General features: G+C 33.4%; 1 long non-coding RNA gene across 2 annotated transcripts; it reads left to right on the top strand.

Moving 5' to 3' along the window:
* The first annotated feature begins 8,335 nt into the window (after positions 1-8,335).
* LOC112702762 (uncharacterized) lies at positions 8,336-10,407 on the top strand. Of its 2 annotated transcripts, none has more exons than XR_003154257.3 (2): positions 8,336-8,797; positions 9,927-10,407. It is a non-coding gene; the product is annotated as an uncharacterized lncRNA (long non-coding RNA). The 2 variants fall into 2 exon arrangements; XR_003154258.2 differs by having other exon boundaries at positions 8,342-8,801.
* Positions 10,408-23,835: the final 13,428 nt, after the last annotated feature.

Here is a 23,835-nt window from a genome sequence, read left to right on the forward strand (position 1 = left end):
GAATTATTTTTAATATCGACAATATTTATATGTTCTGAAAATTGGATCAGACCGGTCGATTCAATTGGGTTAACCGAAAATCAATCATTTAGTCGATTCGGTCTATCTACAAAACTGCACTGCAAGAAATCAGTTGAAAAATCGGTCGAATTGGTGGTTAACCAGCGAACTGAGCGAACCGAGTCGGTTCAACTAGGTTAATCGGAAACTAATCATTTAGCCGATTCGGTCTATCCACAAAACTGCACTGCAAGAAATCAGTTGAAAAATCGGCCGACCTGGTGGTTAACCAGCGAACTGAGCGAACCAATCCAATTTCTGCAGTTATCGGTTCTCTCCCAGCTAATGAAATGGCGTCGTTTGGCTTTTTTTTAAAAAAAAAAAGAAGGCCGAATCAGCTACTCTTCGAAGAACACTCCCACTCCCAAACCCTAAGCTCGTCGAGGCTCGAGGTTCTGCCGTTCTGCCAACGAAGGACAACCGCCGCCGTGAATCAAACAGACGCCGGAGCAACTGCCACTGTCGCGGGTCGTCGCTTCACCGTCGCGGGTTGTCGCCTCAGCGTCGCGGGTTGTTCTGTTCTCTACTTCGAGGCTCGAGGCCTTCTCTTCTCTCCTTCTCTTGCGGTTAGTTCTGGGCTTCTGGCTCTTCTTCTGTTCTTTCTGTTTTCATTTTTTGTTATAGACTTCTGTTCTTCTGTGTTTCTAGCTTTTTTAATTTTTTTATTTTGTTTTTATATGATTAATCAAATGTTGAATAAATTTGATGTATGTTGAATTTGAGAATAAATTTGATGTATGTTGAATGTTGCTGGACTTCATGATTTTGGTTGTTGAATTCATAGTTTTCTGAGGTTATTTTGGATTCATGATTTTGATTTATTTGTTATCTGTTCATAATTTATTTGTTTGCTACTTTGCTGGATTCATGATTTTGTTAGTCGGGTTCCGTTCGTGTGCGTCGTCCATTAGTCGTCGGTCGCTTCTCCTTCTCCTTCGTCGCAGGTATCCCTTTGCTCTGCCGTGCTCGCCGCAATTTCTCCATCCCCCTCTACTCTTCCATGCTCGCTGAAGATTCTGGTAGGTGAGTCCTCTGCTGTGTTCTTGCTGTGTTGTGTATTGAAAAGTCGTTCTTGGTGTGTTATGGTATGGAATGGTGTACTGTTACAATTCTTGCAATCCTCTTTACTGTGTTTTTGGCTGTTGCTGTGTTCTTGTTATGGTGTTAATAATTGTTCTTTTTGCTGTGTTATGGATTAATTGTTAATAATTTATATTACATAATAATCTGTATTTTTTTGTTAATAATCTTGTTGTGTTGTTCTTGGTGTTGTATTTAAACTACTGCTGGTGTTGTGGTTATTAACAATTTAGACATAAATGTCATGTTATTTACATGGTTTTGATTTTTATGCTTGTGTTTGTGCATTTTTTCTCTTGTTTCAAAGACGTATGTATGGAAGAATACTATATGTATATGCTGCATATTTATGTTTAGGTGCTGACTCTACATAGCTCTCTTCTTGAAGTTTTGCTCTTTATTATGTGAAATTTTAAATTTTATTAAGTTAGAAATTATTAAATTTATGTATTTAAAATTAACTTTAAACTTTTTAATAATTTTATTTAATATTTAATTAAACTGGTTGAATTCTGATTGAACCGCGGTCGAACCATTAAACCATTAACCCAGTGACCACACTGGTTTATTGACCGGTCCGGTTCTCGCAACCTTGTTATATTCTATCATGGTATGTTATAATATGGAGTTGTAATATTATCTTAGCTAATATACTAATTACATGTTGCTTTAACTCAACCAATTTTTACAGAGAAGAGAGATGCATGGCGAGTCCCCATAACACGCAGGCCACGTGTTGTTTTTAGTGAAAATAATTTTTGCAGCGAAGCCGTAGTGAGCCACCATCAACACAGAGGCTGTATATTGTCGCAGTGAGCAGAGATTCTTTTACTTTTTTAAAAAATCTGTACAATTTTTTAGATATTCCCTTCGCTTTTTAACCAATACAATACATACGTGTTGTCAATATATTTGCATGCAAGAGACATGTCTTGTTACAGGAAGATGCAGCGCAGCAGAAGTTGGCTTTAAAAACCCCTGCCGAAAAGAGAGTTTAGAGAGTGAAGAGAACTCTCATTGTTTTATTGAGAGTATTTAGTGTGAGATTTATAAAAAAAATTATAAATATGTATTTAATAAAAATAGTACGTGATTATAAGTCGACGGTTGTCAATTATTTAGGACAACAAATTGCGTAAGTTTATCCTTTTTGTTAATCTAAAACATATTATTTGGTTAATATGATTTTTAGTTAAATTATGTTAGTTAATATTGTTTTTAGTAATATTACTGTAATTAATTATTTGATTGTTTTTATGGATTTTATTTGATAATATTATTATATATTTTATTTTTTATTTTTTTATTTTCTGTTATGATATTATTATTTTGTTTTAATTTGTAATTATTAAAATTAATAAATAATATAAATATAAAAAAATAATTTTTTCGGCATTTAAATAATTTTGGTTGATAAGGCTTTACGAACAATGGCACTCTACCAGATCTCAAGAATTTGGAAGATCAGAGGGCATTTCGCGTTGCTAGCTACTCTTGTAGAAAGGTGGAGGTCGGAGAGACTCACACCTTCGTATTGCCTGTCGATGAGGTTACAATGACACTTGAAAACGTGGCACATATATATGACCTACCGATTGATACAGAGGTTGTGACCGGATGGACGTATAGTAGCATGACTTCTTGGTCAACAGAGTCTGGCAATTTTTGGCAACGAACCCACCGCGAGTAGTTCCTCCAAAAATTACATAAAGTTGTCCTGAGTTCGCCATATCAGAGACAGACGACCTTTAGACACTTGAAAGTCTGTTTAGCAATACATTAAGTGCAACATCTACTATCTGTTGGATACCACCTTCTTTGAGGATAAGTTGACAGCATATGCCTATGCGACGTATCTACCACAACTCCAAAATTTTGAGCATATTTGCACTTAGAGTTGAGGGTAGCTACTCTCGCATATCTTTACAAGTCATTGTGCCTCACGATACAGCCGCTTAATCTGTTATTTGTTTGGGCATGGGAGTGAATGAGGTGGTTTGCGCCCATTCCAAGACAACAGCTTGCACTAGCTGAAATACTGGTCACACAAAGGTAACAGTATATAATTTAACCGAATTTGATTCATATTTTATTTATATTTTACTGGTAATACATAATGTAAATAGTGTTTTAATGTTACGTGTTATAGGTGGAGTCATCATCCACGAAACAGAGCGTGAATGTCGAAGAGCGTGACATCTTTTAGACAAGAAATAGACTACATGGATGAGGTTAGTAAGGGTATTAATGTATGATATTAATAATCTAATTTTCTAATAATATATTGCATTTGTTTGGTGACCGTACGAAAGGATCATCATACCTGTCCACCTACTTGCACACCTTAAGGTCAGTGGGGTCGTTGCGAGTATGTTGAATGGTACCCTGCGAACCGAGTCATGTGCCAGTACGGGTATGACATAATCACCCTTGAGCCTACACAAGTCATCACAGTGGATCAGCATTGTGTCAGTCTTCGCACCACTGGACATATGCCTTGCGTCGCTTTTGTAACCTCTTGTAGTTGATGTTGTACTCCTCCATTGTACTTGAATGCCCAATGTTGACAACAAGCTTTTGTAAGTACAGGACTTTGAATGTCCTTAATAAGTTTCTACCGATGTACCGAATACAAAACATCTGCCATGCTCTTGGAGATTGCCAATCACCTCCGCTATGGTTTATTGCTGTCCGGATTGACTCATGACGATTAGAGATTATATCCATGTCGTCTCTTTTAACACCATGTCTTCGTAAGTTATTGAGAGAAAAGTACTACGCATCAGTGGTCTCCCTTTCCATGAAGGCAAAAGCAATCGGTACAATGTTTTGGTTTCCATCTTGTGCAACTGCAATCAAAATGCAACCTTTGTATTTTTCGTACAAGCATGTGTCGTCAACCTGAACCAGTGGTTTGCAATGCAAGAAAGCTCTAATGCATGGATTGAAACTCTAGAATCCCCAATGAAGTATCTAACTAACACCATCTATTTGGACTTGTGAACCAAGCATCTTTTAAACCATTACCAAGAACCACAATGGCAAAGCTTGGTAAGATTCTTTCCATCTACCAAAAACTTTTGCTATCGACTTCTACTTTGCCAACCAAGCTTTTTGGTAACTAATGGTGTAATTGAACCTTGGCTGGACTTTTGCAATTATAGATTTTACCTTTATGGATAGATCGGATTCAACTAATGGCCTCATAGCCTTTGCAACTATGTCTGAGTCCAACTTGGAGTGATCTTGTAAAATCATTCCCATAGAACACGTGTGCCTCCCGTTGTATCTGTGTATCTGTGATAGAGAGTTTCTTGTATAGTTTGGAATCAAGGATCAATTCATTGGTAGCATAGTCCAAACCAACAATGAACTCTCACAATCAAATGTTAAATTCAATATAAAATAACCGAGAGTAATTAAACCTTGGGTCGTCTTCCCTAGGAGTTGCAATTGAGGTGCTCATTTATTGGCTATGGGGGAGAAATGGGTATTGGATGACAAGATATGCAAGAAATATAAATAGCAAGAAATTAAATGAACATGTAAGAAGGCTCTTGGTGAGAATTGGGGAATTAAGGATTCCTATCCTAGTTGTGGACCACAAATATGACAATTGTGTGGAATTAATCCCAATTAGTCAATCCTACTTGAGAATTAGTCAAAAGGGCATAATTGATTCCAATCCCTAAGTCCTAAGTCAACACTAGTGGGTCACTTAGAGTCAAGGGAAACCAAACCAATTAAGAATCCTCACACAACAGAATGGACATCCACAACTCAATTCCACCCAAATACCTAATTTCTCAACCAAGAGTGTGAAAACTAAACATGCAAGGAATTAAAAATCAAAGCAATAAAAGTCAAAGCAATAACATTCAAGGAAAGGAAACTTCAAATGCAAGAAATCTCTTGGCAAGTAATTGAGAGCTCAGGTTACCTATCCTCGCCATTGACCACAAACACATGATGATTATGAAGAGTTAATCCTACTTAGTCAACCTTACATCGAAGATAAGTCAAGTAGGTATAGTTGATTCTAATCCCTAAGTCCTATGTCAACACTAGTGGGTCACTTAGAGTCAAGGGAGACTAAATTAACTAACTACCCTAATGTATCAACAAGAATGGACATCAATGACTCAAGGATCTCCAAAGTCCCAAATTCAAGGCAAGAGTGGATAAAAACTAAATAAAAACTAAGCCAAGCATTTTATCAAATACTTGGTGTGCATGAAAATAAAATAATAATAAATTGCATTAAAAATAAAATCTAAAATACCAAAAGTAAGAAAATGAAAATAACAACTAAAGAAAGCAATAAATGACATGGAAACATAAATTTTCATTAATTAAAATTAAATTCAAAAAAAGTATCCATAAACATAAAAGTGACAAAATAAAGGAAATAACAAGAGAGATGAAGAAAAACAAGATAGAGAACATGGAAACATAAATGAAACTACACTAGAACAAGAATTAAAAGCTGAAATTAAAAGAAAATTAACTAAGAAAACCCTAATTCTAGAGAGAGGGAGGAGCTTCTCTCTCTAGAACTAAGAGAAAACATCATAAAAGCTAAACCTAATTGCCCCCCTCTCACATAGAAGGAGGTCCTCTTTGATATAGCACTCAATCAGCTTCAGAAAGTCCAAAACTGGGCTTTGGAGGCCCAAAAATCGCTCCCAGCGATTTGCATTAAATGAGTCACGCGCTGGGACCTGTGCGTAGGCACACTTGCTGATTTTCTTCTTGTGCGTACGCATAGGGAGTTGTGTGTACACACACATGGTTGAGTGGTTCTTATGTGTACGCACAGTGGGTTGTGTGCATGCACACTCCAATGTGTGCTTCTCCTTTGTTTTCTTCATGTTTTCCCCCAATTCCATGCTTTGCTTCCACTCTTATCAAGCCATTCCAACCTATTACACCTAAAATCACTCAACAAAACCATCAAGGCATCGAATGGGATAAAAATGGGATAAAAGTGATTAAATTAGGCACAAAATAGCATGTTTTCACAATTAAGCTCAATTTAGGGAGAGAACATGAAAGTATGCTCTTTGGATGAATAAATGTGGGTTTATGTGATGAAATCCACTCAAATCAAACCAAAATATATCGTCAAATATGGATTCATCAATCTGCCAACAACTTTTATTCCGTATCAAGTTAGCTCGAATAAGCCAATTGCATCCACAGTCATGCGTCTTACATTTTGCATAGAACATCTATGGCTCAGACTCATAAACAACATAATCATCTAGAGATAGTGTAACTCCGAATTATCGTGATAACTGATTTTTTAAAACTGTATTCCACTCCAATCATGAACTCCTTGTCTTTAGGATCAGCAACACCTATAGCAAAAACAAGTTGTCACTCATTGATCCACCCAAAAAATAAATTAAGAAAAATACATTACTCACTCCTTGCGTACCTATGTTCGTATATTTGAGGAACTCCGGTGCATGCCTGACGTTAAGATCCAAGCTACGCATAAAAGGTAGAACGTCTATGGGTTGACTGACTACGAGTAGAACCACTACAGTTTTCGCGACTGCCTCACCTCCCACATCGCCATCCTCGTCCTCATCACTAGCTTCGTATGTAGTTTTAAATTCCTCTTCGCTATCACTGTTCATTCCTTCGTAAACTTTAGCTCTGTCATCTTGTACGTTTGGGTCATGTTGAATTCCATCTGCAATTATATGTTCAAACTCAATATTTGGGAATTGCACCTGAGTTTGCTAGTGAATATAACGCATACGTTGAATATTTGTTTCATCAATGATCAACATAATCTCAAACTGTATTAGGCTGCCAAATACGGTAACCGGACTCTTGTAGAGAATATTGCCCATAAAATATTGCACTTTATGCTTTGATAGAGACCATAATGTAGTTTTGTGAATGTTATAGTGCATGAAACCACAAATGAAAACAAATTCTCACACGCAAAGCTCACCCTCTCATATGTATTTTGTATAATCTCACCATTGTGATAAACCATTATATTTGCAGTGCCTTCTATCACACCAATGATGCATTAAAACACCTTTCTCGCAATGAAGTAAAATAGTAATGAGCTTCGATTTTTATAGGTAGAGGACCCACCTCACAAGTTACGTGTTAGTATCGCATCAAATTAGTAGCTCGATGCTCGCCACATGTCCAACATGCAGGATGTGTGTTGCCCCTGATCTTGACACATATTCACTATGCATCCTGCGTGCTGACTCAGCATGTTATGTGCGTGTTGGGCCTTTCCTACGTGCAACGTCTACCCACTTATATATACACCAAAAATGTTCATTTCCAACAAAGATATAGACATTTTTTTATATAAAAAAATGAGCCTAGTTATGTACCTTAAAAAAACTAATTATATATATATATATATATGTAAAAATAAATTAAATAATATATATTTGTGTAAAAATATATAAATTTACCACAAAATATAAAAATATAATGATCAATTTTTTATATACACAATATTTTTATACACATAGCATTTTTGAACAAATAATAAACTCATTATTTGTTTACTGTGATATCTATATTTATGCTTTGTACTTGAAACTGATTTCTACATGTTAAATTTCATACTAAAAATGCTAAGTAAAAAACTTTAGTTGTTGTAGTACAACAGTTATATTGATAGTATTCACAAAATTGAAAAAAAAACGAATAGAATTTTATTATACACACTGGAATATAGAAGATAAACAATATAAAATTTTTTATTCGAGTTAGGAAAACTCCTAAAAAAATTCTTCTCATATTCGTTTTTATTGTGAAAATTAAATGATGATCCCCTTGTACTATTGACGAGCGCTAAATACCAATTTAAAATATTCACAAATTTAAAACTCAAGATTCATTGTAATTTTAACCCAAAATTTAATACTCTTCAAAGTTGAGTGAAATTGTCACAAATTCAAATCAAAATAACAGGAGTTTAATCCCGGTTTAATTATTCTGCAGGTCCCTATAGTTTTATCGAATTTTCAATTAGGTCCTTATACTTTTTTTCTTTTCAATTGGATCCTTAAATTATTTAATTTTTTTAATCAAGTCCCTACCATTAAAATAAAAGTCTAAGATAACAGAATATTCTATTAAAAAAGAAATATTCTAAAATTAAAAATAAAAAACCTAATCTAAAACACCTCAATAATTTTTAAATTCCAAAAATGCCCTTAATATTTTTTAATTTAGAAATCCCATCCCCTGCCTCTGATCCCCTTCTCACCTACTCTCTCATCCCCTTCACAAATCTGATTAAAACCAACGGGAAAAAAAGAAAATTTATGGAAAGCTTGTGCAATTGTTGTGAGCTCACTCACCCACTCGTTCTTTCTCTCTCTTTATCGTTCGGCTACTAACCTTCGACGTCGTCGATCCATCGCATCCATCGGAGACTGAGAGAGAGACACAGAGAGAGAGAGAAAGAGAGAGGGAATCGATCCCTTCTATGTATGGCTTCAGAAGATGTGAAGAGCGGTGAATCTGCAGTCACAAAGATCGTTACTCTGGCCGAGGAAGCTAGGCTCGCTAGTCGTGAAGGCGTCGTCACTGCCGCCACTGCTCCTTCCTACGCCTTCACCACCATCTGCAAGTCCCTTCTCGCCAGTGGAGTCGTCGTCGGAGTGTCAGTTCCGTTTCTCACCTCTTTTTTATTTAATTTTTTAATTTTAAAATTGATTGAATATAATAAATTAATGATAAATGTTTGATTGGAATTTGGAAGTATTTTTTTGTTTGAATTTTGATGCTTTATTGTTGTTAGGTTTCTCAAAGGAATGATTTTGATGTTTCATTGTTTCATTTGTTTGGAAACACTGAAGCATTTGGCTTCTGTGATACCAAATTATTTATTTTTAATATTTCATAGACCGATAATTACAGGAAATAATTGTGTTTTTTATTGTATTTAATTGGATCTTATTAGCAACATGATGTGTTAAATTAATATGACCGATGTTGTTCATTTGGGAAGTAGTACTGATTGTGCTCTTGGTTATATATCCCTCTCCCTTTTATTATGTTTGGATTGGATCATGATTAAAGAACTACTACAAATTTTATGAATTTACAACAAAATATTCATTGTTTTTGGAGATTTAGATTATGAAGTTTGTTTATTGTTGATTGTTGTTGTTGTCATAATGCTGGTTTGCAATACTTTGTCCAAGTCTTTGGATAAAAAGTCTTCGATATGCTTTTTCTCTTAGATTTGATCATACTCCCCTATCGCTTATATATATATATATATATATATATATATATATATATATATATATATATATATATATATTGATCCAAATTTTATATATATTCACAAGCCACTTTCACTAAATTTCATATATCCCTTTTCTGGATTTGATCATACTCCCCTATCGCTTATATATATATATATATATATATATATATATATATATTGATCCAAATTTTATATATATTCATAAGCCACTTTCACTAAATTTCATATATCCTACCTTTTCTGGAGTACACTAAGCTTAGAACGAATTTCTCTTAGTGTCACATAAATAACAAATTATGAAACTACACAAATAGTAGCAACCTCTTCCTTAAACTCTTCATCTTGTTGTGATTTTGGCTTGTAGCATGCCTCTTGTTTTGGTTCATGCAGTTTTGTAGATTAGTTTTTATAGTCTTGAGGTTGTGGATTATGATGCTGGTTCTGCCGCTACTTCAAGAGAAGGTGTTCCTCTTTTTGAAATATGTTTGATCATTTATATTTCTGTATTAAATGACAGGTTATGACTATTTGATGAATTCATTATGTTTGACTGTGTGACCGGAGAATCTCCGAAGAGATGAATGGACTTTACAAAGATGATCCTGTTCCGACTTTTTTGTTCTGAAAGTAAGCTACCATGATTTGATTGAAACTTTTGGTGGAAAAGGTTATCTTGTTGGGACATCTGATGAACACAAGTCTGCTCATTCATAATTCTTCTTGGCTTGGAAATCGGCCCTTATCAATGTTATTGTTGATCCCTATGCTGGTTCAGAAAATAGGAGGCTGCAATAACACAAATTACATAGCCTTATGGTTTTCTATGGTTTTCATTTTTAGATTTCAAATTTCAATAACACAAATTAGATAGTCTTGTGATTTTTTAAAGTGTATCATGATATGATAAAGACACAGACTATATTCTATGAATCCACACAAATGTAAAATATTACAAGATCATAATAAATACTTGAATGATGGAAACTGAATTTTATATATATTTATTACTACTATTTCTGTTTCATTTTATCTATTCCTTATTTTTTGTATGTTCTTAAGATAAGGTGTTTTGGAAGTAAAAAAAAAAAAGATAAGATTGTTAAGAGTAGTTAGTTGGATGGCTTCTAATTGGTACTCTTCTAACTGGTGGATAATAATTTCAATACCTGGTGACACCAGGTTCTTCTCATAATTCTTCAAACTAAGGTTCTTCTCATAATTCAAAGTAAGAGTACCAAAAGAGTACTAATTAGAAGCCATCCAACTAACTACTCTTAACAAAGATAGAACAACTAGATAGTGATCAAGCATTACATATATTAATTTTTAATAATTTTATTTAATATTTAATTAAATCGGTTGAACTCCAGTCAAACCATTAAACCAGTGAACCAATTGTCTTACCGGTTCATTGACCGATTCGGTTCTCGCAACCTTGGTTTACTCTCTTATCGCTCTAGTGTATAAGCTTAATCCCTGAATTCTCTTCCAACCTTGATTTCTAAAACTTGTTTTTCTTCTAACAATCAACAAGTATTCAATGCATACATACACTTATCAAGAGAATTTTAGAGAGTTGTAATAGAGTTAGGAACAAGGTGAAAATATATTTGGTTAAGTGGATTAGAAATTTAAATATTTGATAAGTTTAAACTTTCACCTAACCTACAACAACCTATTTAATATAATGCAAAATCTACTACCATTGTATTTTTATCCATCTTTCACTTTTCGTACACACAACTCCTTATGCATTCTCAATTAATTCACACCACATATGCACTTACTTCTAAAACTTCATTTATGGCCATATTTATCCTCTTTATAGTTTCTTTTTCTCTTTTTTTTCTTTTCTTTTCTTTTTCAAAAGATAAATATATATGATTCAAGTACTTAATGCATGTGTGTGCACCCAATTTCAAAATTTTCAATAAACTTAAAACACCTTTTTTTACATCAAAATTTTCAAATTCTTCTTTTTCATACCTAATGATACAATCATCACTAGGCTAAACTAATCGAAGATTAATTAAAATATTTATTATTTTTCGCTTAGTGTTAGTGGAAGCTAGAAATTAAGAAAAAAGGAGATCAATAAAGCTCAAATTGGCTAACAAAAAAATTAAAAGATAAGACTATGTGAGTAAGTGAGCATATATAAAACAATGACCTCAATCATCTAAATGGATACATACATAAAATATCGAAATTTAAGAATCAAACAAGTTAAATATTGCAATTATAGAGAGAGTAACACACAAGAACGAAATAGTGATTAAAAGTATATAACCACTCATTAAAGGCTCAAATCTCACTAGATTGTATGTTCTAGCTACAATTTATGTTCTATAATCCTTTTTGTTCAACCAAGTTCATTGAAAACTGAATTTCAACTCAAGTTAATGGGACACTCTAAAAAGATTTTCATGAAAACTTATTGTTCTAACCAAGCGAACAATGAGTTAGCTAATTTTTATTTTTTTAAGCAGTTGGGTGAAAATATATTTCTAAGATTTTTCCTATTTTGACTATAATTCTCAATTCTTAACATGCATAAAGAAAAAAATCTAACTCCTAATATTTGCATTTATCCGACATTAGAATTAAGAGAAAAAAAAATAAACTATGTACACACCAAGATAAACTAAAAGTAGACTAAAATAAAAAAAATTCTAAGTTATGTACATACCCGAAATGAAAATTCCATTAACTAGAGAAAATTTAAGATAATCAAATAGCAATAAAAAAATATTTAAGATAATCAAATAGCAATAAAAAAAATTCTAAGAGACATAATAAAAAAATTATAAGGCAAGTTTTTGAAAAAAATCTTTACAACCAAAATTGCTGATCCAAGCCCCCCACTTGAACTTCACATGATCTACCATGCGCTTGCTATAATAAGGGAGGGGTCACTGACGTTGGGATTTTTTCTAGTAAAGAATTTTATAAAATATAGTCGCGTTGTGAGTATAGATTCTAAACCAACAGAAAATCCCTTCGTACAAACATTTTTGTTATCACAAGTAACAAACCCCTAAATAAATTGATAACCGAGTATTTAAACCTCGGGTCATCTTCTCAAGAAATTGCAGGGAGGTATGTTCTTATTATTGGTTATGAAGATTATAAATTGGGGTTTTAAAGATGAGGAACAAGTCATTTAAATTGCAATTAAAATAAATAAAAGACTGTAAAATAAATAAATAACTGTAAAATAAACTTTTAGCAAGGTATGAGAAATTGGAAGTCCTATCCTAGTTATCCTTATCAATGATGATGAAAATTGAATCTTAATTCTACTTAGTTAACCTTTGCTAGTGCAAGGGAAGGTCAAGTGACTAATTAGTTTGATCTTCAAATCCTAGTTAATTCCTAGAAAAAGATTGGGATTATTGAAGTTCAAGCTAATTAGCAAAGATAACAATTATCGATCACGTTGAATCTAATAACTCCTGAGTTACTAATTTCTTAACCAAGACCAAAAGGAGAAAAGTAAATCTACTGGAATAAAAATGTCTTCGGATTGGAAGCAACAGTAACATAAATAAAAGAGAGTAATAATAAACTGAAATATCTCAAATAACATTAATTCAAAGAATAATCTGTAACGTAGAAGAATTCATAAATTAAATTGAGAAGATAAATAAAAGGAATGTGGAACCTGATGAAAAGAGATAATCCTGAAAGCAAAAGAAATCCTAATTCTAAATCTTAGAAGAGAGAAGAGAGAACCTCTCCCTCCAAACTACATCTAATTCATCCATAGTAACTAATTGGAGATTCTCCCTTTAACGGATGCATTCTCCCACTTCATAACCTCTGATCTGTGCCTTCTGGACTTGGATTTAGGCCAAAAAGGGCTTTAGAAATCGCTGGGAGCGTTTTCTGTAATTTCTGGTGCGTGGCCTCTGTCACACGTCTGCGTGGGTCACGCGGTCGCGTCATTTGGAGTTTCCTTGTCATGCGGTCGCTTCAGTCATGCGTCTGTATCATATGCGTTTCGCTTATGGCGCGCGATCGCGTCAATCACTAGGTTGCGTCACTGCCATTTCGCGCTGGCATGCAGCTGCGTCGCCCATGCGATCGCGTCGCTGCCAGTTTCTTCAAAAACTCCGCTTTATGCTTTCCTTCCATTTTTGCATGTTTCCTTTCCATCCTTTAAGTCATTCCTGTCTTAGAAGATCTGAAATTACTCAACACACAAATCACGACATCGAATGATAATGAAGGAAAATTAAAATTATTATTTTTAAAGCATAGGAAACATGTTTTTCACATATATCTCATAATAAGGAAGGGAAAGTAAAACCATGCAATTTATATGAATAAGTGAGTGAAGGATTGAATAAATCACTTAAATTAGGCACAAAATATATCATAAAATATGGGTTTATCAGTCACAAAGACTCTACAAATCTCCACCTTCAATTGACAAATCTTTAGGCTGCTATGACTAGTGTACATCCCAAGTTCATTGTCTAGTTCTCTCCTTTCTTTGTTTCTTACGATGACTCATTCAGAAAAAATATAAAATAAAATATGTTAAAATATAAGCAAGATAAATAAATTCTAAGACAAAAACATCATAATTGAAGACATAAGTATAATCAAATGACAAATTCATTCTTCAATTATCTTTAAATTACAAGTATCTTAGAGTATAACAATTTAAACTACAAGGTATTTAATTTATTTCAATAAAAAAATTAGGTGTGGAAAACACTTCAATTAAGTAAAGTAACACTTAAGGTAAAAATTAATGCAAAAAAAAGTAAAGTTATAATATATTAAAGTGAGATTAATTGTATAATATGTGACATGAAACAAAACAATGTGTGTATTCTAAGAAAGAAAAGGAGAGTAAATTCAAATGCTAAAGATCTTGGTAAAGGTTAAGGGTTAAGGATTACTGTCCTTATCACTAACTACAACATGATAATTACAAAGAGCAAATATCCATACTCATAACGATTTCTTTTAGTTACTTAGTCAGTTAGTTAGTTGTTTAGTTAGTTTAATTTTCATCGAATTTTCTATTTTTCATTATAAGTGTTGGATTATTAATATTGTTTGTTGTTCATTGCTACTAATCATTGTTGAGGTTATATATTGCTACTTGGTTTTGAGCTTCTTTGTTGAAAACTTTTGAATACCAAGTGAATGAAAATTGCCTTCAAGTATCTTAAACCTTTTCGAATTGCATGTTGTAGCTAGCCGACATGTGATTTGAATCCTTTTCTTTCATTGGGCAATTCCTTGATGGATGTTGTGCATTTATCTTAATGCATTGTGTTCCTTGATCATATGCATCCATATTTTATATATTTGCTTGAATGCTTTCGTACTTTTTTATCGCTTGTTTGGTTGTCTTAACCTACGAGTTTAGAGTATTTCAAACACACTAAAATGAGTGAAGTGCATGCTTCTTTTGTGTAAATTGTGACAAGGCTTTTCATGCTAGTGTGTGTGTGTTCTAGACCGCGCGTAATTTAAAACTCACACACTCTTTTCTTCAATGTCACACTAATTCACTCACTCAATTCTAGTGATTTACCTCATTCCAATATTGTCTGCTTCCTTTGCATTTACTTTCTCACTGTCCTGGCTTCTAATTTCAGGATAAGTTACCATAAGCAAAAATGGAAGCGGAAAGAAAGAACATGCAGCAACCGGTTGACCTACCAGCTGAAGTAACAACTCGGAAAAGTTGCCGTACCCCCTTATTCATCTTAAAATGCACCGAGGACGGTGTAAACTTTTAAGTGTGGGAAGGTCGTCCGACCGATCAGCCATTTTTGGGTAACAAGTTTCTAATCCCAACACTTTTGCATTTCATTTTAGGTCTTTTAGGATTCTTTGTTGCATTTTCTTAGTTTGCATATATATGTAATAAGCTTAGTCAAAATCATAATATTTTCCAAGGACTTATTCTATAGGGCATCCCTATTGATTTGAGTGAAAACCTTTTCATTGAACTTGCTTGAATTATATATTGTAGAACATATTTTGAGCTAAGAACACAAGCTTGTGAGACTTGAGCCTAATTGTGTGGTTACATCTTATAACCACTTATTTTCCTTCTTGTGTGCATTATTCTCTTTCTATGATTGTAATTTTTGATTTGTTTGATTCTTTATATCCATTATTTTGTGTATACATGCATTTATATGATTGAGGTCATCATTTTATTTAGCTCACTTACCCAAATATCCTTACCTTTTACCTTTCATTATTAGCCAAATTTGAGCCTACGATTAACCCACTTGTTCTTAATTTAGCATATTACAAGCCTTAAAGCAACAAATAATAAATGTCCTTAATTTAGATCTTTGATTAGTTTAGGCTACTGAGTGTGTGTATCATTCAAGTGTGGGAAAACTTGGGACATTGGTTGAGATAAAAGTGTGTTTTTGTATTTTGTTGAAAATATTGAGAATTTGGTACATACTCATATGTTAACCAAATGTTTAAACCATATGCATTGCTATTTGTATATAATTACATCAAAAAGAAAAAAAAAAGAGAAAAAAAAAGAAAAATAAAAAGAAAATATATATATATATATATATATATATATATAAAGAAAAAAAACTAGAAAGAAAAGAAAAAAGAAAAAGAAAAAATAAAAAGGGGGACAAAATGCTTAAAAGTGAAGTGCAATAATAATCAATGCATATGTGTGATAATCAAAAGAGAATACACGAGTATGAGAAAAAGTGAAGAATGGGTAGTTAGGTTAGCTCTGAAATTGTATAGGTTGTCATAGGTTAGGTGAAAAGTTTAAGTTAATCAAAGATTTAAATTTCAAACTCACTTGACCATATGCATCCTACCTTGACCCTACCCCATTACAACCTTGTGGAAAGACCTCATGACATTTGTATGCATGCATTGAATAATTGTTGATTGTTAGATGAAAAACAAATCTTGGAAAGCATGATTAGGGGAGAATCGAGTGAATCAACCCTAAACACTTGAGTGACTAGAGCGGATACACATCCGATGAGGGTTCGATCGCTCAATTACATGTTTTCACCTAGAATCATCACTTTTCTTGCAAGTTTGTAAAAATCTTCAATAATTCAATTCAATTGTGGATTTGATTTGATTGCTACTGATTTAGCCCTTGTGCTCGTACATGTTCTCTTGGAAATTGATTTGCTTTGACCAAGTAGTTGCATTCATTTAGATAGTTGCATTTAGGTAGATTACATTTAGATAGTTTGTTTCATTGGATAAATGTTGATACCCTTTGTTTCTCTCTTGATTTTAACATGAGGACATGCTTGGTTTAAGTGTGAGGAGGTTGATAAACCCCATTTTTAAGATTTATCGTGTTGATTTTAAGGAATTTTATCACTTTTCTCACATTTATCCAATGAAATAGTATAGTTTTTATTATTCTCCTTTATTTGTACTTAAGTGTGAAAACATGCTTTTTAGACCCATAAATTGGTGATTCTGAATCACCTTAATTCCAGTTGGTGCCTTGATGTGTTTGTTGAGTGATCTCGGGTTCATGAGGCAAGTATTGAAAGGAAGAAGTGAAGAGAAAAGCATGCATAGTGGAGAGTCCATGAAGAAACAAGGATTTGGGATGCTGAGATCGACGCGCATGCGCAATAGACGTGCACGCGTGGAAAGTGAAGTCGCATGGCGACGCGTACGCGTGACCCATGCGTACGCGTCGGTGCTCGCACGTGACCTACTTAAAGTGAATCCATTGGGGGTAATTTCTGGGCTTCCCAAGCCCAGATCCAACTCATTTCTAAGCCTATTACATGCAGAATTCAAAGGGGGATCAACATACATTAGCACACAGTTTAGTTTTGATGATGCTTTAGTTAGTTTATAGAGAGAGAAGCTCTCTCTTCTCTCTAGATTAGAGTTCTTAGTTTAGATCTAGATCTACTTCTTCTCTTTTGCTTTAATCTTTCTTTTTTCATCTTTGATTGTTCTCTTGTAGTTGTAGCATTCTACTTCTCTTGTAGTTCCTTTGTATTGTTGTAGTTATGAATTCTTTTGTAGATCTCCTTTTCTTTTCAATGCAATTCATGATTCCTTTGTTGTTTCATAATTACTTTGTAGTTATAGCTCCCTTTAATTCTTGCAATTTATGTTGTTTACTTTTATTGTCTTTTATGTGTTTGACGAAATGTCTCTTTTAGTCATGAGTTAGATGTTCCTCCTCTTGGCTTGTGTTGAGTAATTGGAGACTCTTGAGTTATCAAACTCTATTGTTGATTGATAATTGATAAGTTACTAGTTGACTTGAATGCCACTAAAACTAGTCTTTCCTTAGGATTTGACTAGGAGTTGTGGACTCAAGTTGATTGTTTCCACTTGACTTTCTTTCATAGTTAGAGGTTAACTAAGTGGAGCAATGGATAATTCTTATTCACAATTGATGATGATAATGAGGATAGGACCAGTGGCGGAACTTAAAACAAAATTTTGTGGGGGAGGGGGCACATAGAAGATAATTGTCAAAATGCTTTTGATATGGACCCATTTAAGATAAGTTCGTCTAATCTAATCTCTCTGGTTTGGGTGATATTGTCAAATTTAAAGCCGTTTTTCAGGGTCTCGTTCTAAAAATTAAGGTAACTTTTTGAACTTTTAAAGGTTGCATCTCACTTTTTTCGTGATTCATTAAAGTAGAAGAATTATCTACAGGTGTTGTAAAAATTATATATTTTTCTTCTTAAATATTAGCCTTTCTCTTAAAAAATGCATCAATTCTTTGATTTTTCATTATTATTTTATATAAAAATTTGAATATATATCCTGTAGAATATTTAAAGAAGAAGTTAGAAGGACAAATATTAAAATTTATAATATTTATTCAATTTTTTTATCAATTTATACAAATACAATAATATTATTACTTATTGAATATTCTATTATTTTTTATTATATAAAAAATTAAATTAAATAAATAGTAAAATATAAAATAATATTAAATTAAATAAATAAAAAATATCTAATTTTTTATATGTAAACTTAAAGATAGAGAAAGTGTTATTTATTGAACTTATTGAGTAATTTAAGTCATAATAAAGTACTTAAACCAATTGAATTATTTTTTATCTTTTGAAAAAGTACTACTAATTTTTTTATAAAAAGTTTGGGGGGGCGATGGCCACCCCTTGTCTGAACTAAGCTCCGCCACTGGATAGGACTTCTAGTTCTCACTCCTTACCAAGAACTTTCTTAGTTGCTAGTTTTTTTACTTTTGCAATTTACATTTCTTGTTCATTGTCACAAAAATCCCAAAACATTCCTTCCTAGCCAATAACAAGAACACTTTCCTGCAATTCCTTGAGAGACCACCCGAAGTTTAAATACTTAGGTTATTTTTATTGGGGTTTGTACTTGTGACAAACAAATTTTTTATTGAAGAATTGTTTGTTGGTTTAGAACTATACTTTCAACGAGATTTCATTTATGAAATTCTTTACCGACTGACGATTTCCGTTCATCAGCAAACCCAATTCGTCAACCTTTACAAATAGAAAAAAGTCAATTAGGCTTAATTAATCTCAATCCAAAAGTCCTAACTAACTTACTAGTTGAATTAGTAAAAGATTAGCGTTAATGGAACCAATTAACATCTCTTATTTTATCAACTAACTTGGACATTAATGACTAAAGGTCACCTAATTTCTCAACCTAAGCTAAGAAAGGAAAATTCTACTCTATAATTAAGTGAATTATTTTATCGAATACTTAGTAGGGATAAACATAAAACATCATAAATTGCAAGAAATAATAAAAGTTACAACTACACAATTCAAGAAAATAATAATAACATCTCCAACAAGCTGTGAAAAAATATAAAATATCAAATTTATCAAAGAAAAATGAGAATTCAACAAAAATTCAAGATAAAAATATCATAAACAAGAAACTAACAAGAAATTCTTAATAAACTAAGGTAATAAAACATGAAAATATAAATAAAACTAAACTAAATCAAGATTACAAACTAAAAATTAGAGAGAAAAGTAAATAAAATCTTAGAAATTTCAAAGATAAGTTAGAGCTTAAACCTAAAACATTGTAAAAAATGGTTGAGTCTATGAGTGTTGCCTCCCTCCTCTTCATCTTGGATTCAAACTACATCAGAAAATAACTTTTGGAGACTTTTGGAAAGTCCAAAATATAATGATGTACGTGTTTCATTAACTCAGTATGTAGGGTCATCTCGCGCACGCGAGAAATGATCGCTTACGCAAAAAGCTCGCCTAAACGAGAAATGCTTGCCCACGTGAGGTGTTAACAATCTCCACTCTGAATTGCTTTTCGAATTCGCTTCTTTAATTTATTCTTTTCGATCCTTCGAGGTCGTTGATATACCTTAACCCTAAAACACTTAAAGAAATTTCATTACGGTATCGAATGGTATAAAAAGAGATTAATAGATTAATAATTAGAAGCATAAAAAGCATATTTTTTACAAACAACATTGGAAAAAATATTCGAAAAAAACTCAATTAATTGAGCTGAAATTGTGCAAAATAGTTTATAAACTTCATATTTTTTAATACAATTTAAAATGATAAAATAGAGCTTATCAACTATATCCCACTATTTCCGTGATGAACTCTCCACGCCAGCAAGAGATATAATCCTACGCCAGCAAGAGATCTAATCCTATGCTTCTCAGTTCTCATATACAGTTATTCCTTCATCCCATAACAAAGTCTTTCATCCAATTAGGCCTCTTCTTAGCTCTCATTTTCTTGGGTTCCTCTTCTTGAATTGGCCCAATTTCTGATTCTGATTCAACCCGTTTTGCCATTTCTAGGAGATAGTAGGAGATAGTAAAAAGAGAGAAAAGATTAAAAAATTCAAGGTTACTAAGAAAGCGATTAAGTCTTCTTTTAATATTACCCTTACTCCAAGTAAAAGGAGGGTCTGAAAAGTCTAAATATTTTAAATCACAATTATAAATACAATTAATAAATTTATGAGAATCCAAAGATAAAGTTAGAAGAATTCTCTCGTGTCATTTTGGGATAAGATAAAGTTGAAATGTTTGTTTGGACGCTATTAAATTGATAAAAAAAAATTTTAATTATTTTTTTTATTTTTTAGTGTGTTTGACAAATTTTTAGTAGTAAAAATAAAAATTTTAGAAAAATAAAAAATCTTTTTTAAAAAACAACAATTTACATCTTTTTTTAAAAAATATGTTTTCTTTAGAAAAAATAAATTTTTCACATAATAAATTAACAAAAAATATTTTTATCTTATTTTACCGAAATATAATTAATAAATAAAATTTTTTTTACATAAGATATCTAAATATAAAATTACTTTTGTTTTTATAAAATATTATTTTAAAAAAAGATATTTTTCAAAAATGACGTACAAATAAACCTGAAATCCCCTCCTAAAGCTCACGATCCATTAGTTATCCTTGCTATGGCTTTCAAATTACTCCAAAGGTTATTCCGGTTTCCCACTGTAGGACTACCATAAACCGCAGTAAAATGCCAAAGTTCTGTCATTTTTTCATTTGACTTCCATATGTATGAATTGTTTGTGAACAATGATGGATGTGACGTTTCAAAGGTCTTTCATCTATAAACACCAAATGTCTCCCGAAAAACCTTCGCTAATACACCAAAAATCAAAACCGATTCCTTTAATGATGATGGATTTGGCCTTTGATCTGGGTTTCAAGAAGAACCCAGAAGTTAGTTTTATACTTAATCATAATATCTTTGACAATAGAGTTGAAGCCTTTAACAAAGGCTTCGACAATATCAAACAATGATATTCATTATTAAAGCATAAAGGAAATAAATAAAAAACATCATGGAGAAAAAGAACTCCCTGTTCTAAGGAAAATTATGCTTTCATAGGTTGTACAATCAAATCATCCTGGGCATCGTTTTCGCTTTGGGAACCCACCTTTAAACCTGTAATGTCTCCTCTATTATGATCTAGACTAGCAGTAGCACCTTTTGGCTCAAGTGGTTTATCTTCGAACTTGCCACTATTGTGCTCTTGGATGCTTCCTCCCATGATCTTAGTTATAAGAGAGATGGCCAGAGGATCGAAAGAGCCATCTGTACGGATGAAATTTCTTTGTTAGTGATTCTTATAAATTTTCTTGCCAAGCCTATGGAATTGATTCCAATAAGCTTGATGACTGTCATCCTTTTTTATCCTATTTCCCTGGTTATCTATTACTTGATCCGAGTTGTTAGCTTCTTGGTGTTGCTGCAAAGTTCTGCCCGACTTGGGTTGTGCTAAGCTTTGTTTCTTGCTTGTTTTAATATTCTTTGCTTTGGTATTGTTGTTTGGCACTTTGGGTCTTGGTGGGGCTTTGTTGGTCCTCCGTTGATTTTCTGGCTTGAAACCGGCTTACTCTAGCATTAATTTCTTTTCTTTGATCTTGACTAGCAAGGCTTAGTTGTCCCCTCTCTTCATTGGTATCCCCACTTTTCTGATTTTTTTATCCTGTCTTAGGGCCTCAAAACAGGTAGAAAAATTTCCTTCCTTATTATTTGTGATATGATTCGCTAATCCTTGCTTGTTTCTCCTTTGGGGTTTTTTCCCACCATCCAAGGTCCAAATGGACTCTCCTGAATCTTAATGGAATTGCCATAATTTACAGCATCAGAATTAATTACATCATCTTCCCTTGTCATTGTAACGACTCCCTCCTTTAATTTCTCTCCCAAAGATTTTGTTCCAATAAAATCTTTCTCATTTTGGTTTGCCAAAATTTCCTGTTCGGGATTATTCTGGTCAGCAATTCCGCCACCTCCCTCTTGGTGGTTTTGGCAACCCATAACCATCTATGACAGCACATTTCCATTGCATCACTATGCATCTTCGGGCACCCATCCACTTTGTGTTCATATCTCCCACAGTGGAAACAAATTTGATGGAGCCCTTCATACTCCAATCTAAATTCTTTTCCCAATGCAGAAAATGAAGGAACCAACTTTTTCCTTAGGTCAACTTCTACACAAATGTGTGCAAATTTTGCTCTAGATTGCATGGAAGTTCGTCCACCATTAGCATTGTGCCTATCGTTTTACCCACATTTCGAAGGAAGTACTTATTATATAATTCTACCAGAAAATTAGGGATCTTAACCCATACTGCAACCTTCTGGACTTCAGTCTCCTGTGGGGTAAACAGTGGCTTCCATCTCTAGACTAGCATGTAGTGATTTGCAATGATCCATGGACCTTCGAAGAATGCATGCGTGTAATCTTCTTAGTTAAAGAACCAAACCAAAAAAAAATTCATCTAGATCCACAACGCGGACAGCTTCCTTCCTAGTCCATCTCCTACTAATCCATTTTTCCATGGTCAGTAGGTTAAACTTTTCGAAAGATTTAATTATAAGGGCTTGTTTCCAAGGTCTACACCATTCATCATATTCCTCAAGTGAGACGTCTAGGATTGTATATGGATTGAAGGGAGTCTGGTTCTTTTCTCCGTGATTCATAAGCTCTTTATCAGAGATGTAATCTTCAACCACCATCTCAACAATTTGTTCCAGATTCAGATTTCCAATCCCATCATCTAGCAATCTGTCCTTATAGGACGTCTTAAGCTCCTTCGAAACAACAGCATCGGACTCTAAATTGTTCTTGAACGTGGGTATAGCATCACCCATCATTACCTCCGTTGCTTCTACTTTTTGAGTTTCTTCTTCCATCAGTTCTTCTTCATTGCCTAGAACCTAAATTTTTACTTTCTTCGTACTCCTTGCCACCAAATCTTTCTCTTCTGGTGACCATTTCCAAGTGTCAATAGTGATTGTTTTCGAGTTCATACAAACAGGGCTAGAGAGAAAACAAAAAATATAAATTTAAGCTCTCAGTATTATAAAAAATTAATTACTTTTAGAGTAATATCCCAAATAGATCCCCAAGGAATTGGCCGTACGACAGATTTGTCCCCCAAGAAAATTAACTAAGTCCCCAGTCCCCAAAATTATTAAATATGTGCCATATATGTCCCTACTCCAGGTTTAGCCGGTTAAATGAACACTCTCTCTCCTACGTGGAGGTGTTGAGTGTGACGTGTCAGGTTAAAGGCTTTCAGGACACGTTGGTCCCTGTACACGTAGCCAAAACGACGTCGTTTAAGGCCTTATCAAAACGACGTCGTTTTTAATTGGACAGATTAGTCCCCAACCTTTATGACATGAATGTGTTAAAACGCAGCGTTTGAAGAAGGACAAGACATCGCTGTTTTAAAGGGGATGATCATGAAATTAGGTCTTCACTTTTTACCCCCTGTGCCTCCAACCCATGTATGTTAGTATGTGAGAGAGAGTTTTTGGCTTCGAAGAAGATGATGTCGAGTGGAAGCAGCACGTCAGTTGCAAGTCGGAGACGCAGTCGGAGAACTATGGATGATGTCTTCAGTGTTGACAGCGGTTCGAC

This window comes from Arachis hypogaea, chromosome 7, assembly GCF_003086295.3.
Source record: "Arachis hypogaea cultivar Tifrunner chromosome 7, arahy.Tifrunner.gnm2.J5K5, whole genome shotgun sequence".
NCBI lineage: Eukaryota > Viridiplantae > Streptophyta > Magnoliopsida > Fabales > Fabaceae > Arachis > Arachis hypogaea.